Source organism: Oncorhynchus gorbuscha, linkage group LG14 (assembly GCF_021184085.1).
Source record: "Oncorhynchus gorbuscha isolate QuinsamMale2020 ecotype Even-year linkage group LG14, OgorEven_v1.0, whole genome shotgun sequence".
Classification (NCBI taxonomy): Eukaryota; Metazoa; Chordata; class Actinopteri; order Salmoniformes; family Salmonidae; genus Oncorhynchus; species Oncorhynchus gorbuscha.
Window position 1 is genome coordinate 82,120,035 of NC_060186.1, and position 2,500 is coordinate 82,122,534.

Genomic DNA, 2,500 nt, shown 5'->3' on the forward strand with positions numbered 1-2,500 from the left:
GACTAAACCCTAGACTAAAACTCAGACTTAACCCCAGACTAAACCCCAGACTAAACCCTAGACTAAAGACTAAAGCTCAGACTTAACCCCAGACAGACTAAACCCCAGACTAAAGACTAAACCCTAGACTAAAACTCAGACTTAACCCCCAGACTAAACCCCAGACTAAAGACTAAACCCTAGACTAAAACTCAGACTAAACCCCAGACTAAAGACTAAAGATCAGACTTAACCCCAGACTAAACCCCAGACTAAAGACTAAACCCTAGACTAAAGCTCAGACCTAACCCCAGACTAAACCCCAGACTAAACCCTAGACTAAACCCTAGACTAAAACTCAAGACTTAACCCCGGACTAAACCCCAGACTAAAGACTAAAGCTCAGGCCTAACCCCAGACTAAACCCCAGACTAAACCGTAAACTAAACCCTAGACTAAACAATAGACTAAACCCTAGACTAAAGACTAAAGCTCAGGCCTAACCCCAGACTAAACCCCAGACTAAAACCTAGACTAAACCGTAAACTAAACCCTAGACTAAACCCTAGACTAAACCATAAACTAAACCATAAACTAAACCCTAGACTAAACCCTAGACTAAACCATAAACTAAACCATAAACTAAACCCTAGACTAAACCCTAGACTAAACCATAAACTAAACCATAAACTAAACCCTAGACTAAACCCTAGACTAAACCATAAACTAAACCATAAACTAAACCCTAGACTAAACCCTAGACTAAACCCTAGACTAAACCCTAGACTAAACCGCAAACTAAACCCTAGACTAAACCGCAAACGAAACCCTAGACTAAACCCTAGACTAAACTCCAGACGAAACCTGAGACTAATCCCTAGACTAAACCCTAGACTAAACTCTAGACTAAACTCTAGACTAAACTCTAGACTAAACCCCAGATTAAACCCTAGACGAAACCCTAGACTAAACTCCAGACAAAAGCTGAGACCATCTAAATGTGTATTGAGTGTAAAATGTTGTTAAACAAAGAGACGTTTTGATAGGTTGTGAGACAATAACAAATATAAGATCAATATTTAGATCAGCGATGACGGGATGGGGGGGCCACCACACGCCATCCCTCCCCCCACCACCACCACCTGCGAGCATAACATTTTAACTGCCCCCCTCATGATAACGAAGAGAAGAACCGTCGTAACCGACTTCAGTGGGCAAACCCATTGAGCATGTTTGGGATGCTCTGGATAGACGTCACCCATTGAGCATGTTTGGGATGCTCTGGATAGACATGTCACCCATTGAGCATGTTTGGGATGCTCTGGATAGACATGTCACCCATTGAGCATGTTTGGGATGCTCTGGATAGACATGTCACCCATTGAGCATGTTTGGGATGCTCTGGATAGACATGTCACCCATTGAGCATGTTTGGGATGCTCTGGATAGACATGTCACCCATTGAGCATGTTTGGGATGCTCTGGATAGACATGTCACCCATTGCGCAAGTTTGGGATACTCTGGAGAGACATGTCACCCATTGAGCACGTTTGGGATGCTCTGGATAGACATGTCACCCATTGAGCATGTTTGGGATGCTCTGGATAGACATGTCACCCATTGAGCATGTTTGGGATGCTCTGGATAGACATGTCACCCATTGAGCATGTTTGGGATGCTCTGGATAGACATGTCACCCATTGAGCATGTTTGGGATGCTCTGGATAGACATGTCACCCATTGAGCATGTTTGGGATGCTCTGGATAGACATGTCAGCCATTGAGCATGTTTGGGATGCTCTGGATAGACATGTCACCCATTGAGCATGTTTGGGATGCTCTGGATAGACATGTCACCCATTGAGCATGTTTGGGATGCTCTGGATAGACATGTCACCCATTGAGCAAGTTTGGGATGCTCTGGAGAGACATGTCACCCATTGAGCATGTTTGGGATGCTCTGGATAGACATGTCACCCATTGAGCATGTTTGGGATGCTCTGGATAGACATGTCACCCATTGAGCATGTTTGGGATGCTCTGGATAGACATTTCACCCATTGAGCATGTTTGGGATGCTCTGGATAGACATGTCACCCATTGAGCATGTTTGGGATGCTCTGGATAGACATGTCACCCATTGAGCATGTTTGGGATGCTCTGGATTGACGTGTACAACAGAGTGTTCCAGTTCCCGACAATATCCAGCAACTTCACACAGCAGTTGAAGAGGAGTGGGACCACATTCCACAGGCCACAATCAACAGCCTGATCAACTCTGTGTGAAGGAGATGTGTCGCGCTGCATGAGGCAAATGATCAGACCAGATACTGACTGGTTTTCTGATCCACAACTCCTACCTTTTTATGAAGATATCTATGACCAACAGATATATATCTGTATTCCCAGTCATGTGATACCCATATATTAGGGCTTAATACATGTATTACAATTGACTGATTTCCTAATATGGACTGTAAACTCAGTAAACAAAAACTATTGTTACATGTTGCATATATA

The 2,500-nt window shown here is 43.8% G+C and overlaps 1 protein-coding gene across 3 annotated transcripts in view; it reads left to right on the forward strand.

Annotated features, from left to right (window-relative positions):
* LOC123995476 (transcriptional activator Myb-like) overlaps window positions 1-2,500 on the forward strand; it is a 36,439-nt gene that overhangs the window by 27,004 nt on the left and 6,935 nt on the right. The gene's annotated exons all lie outside the window — the stretch shown is intronic.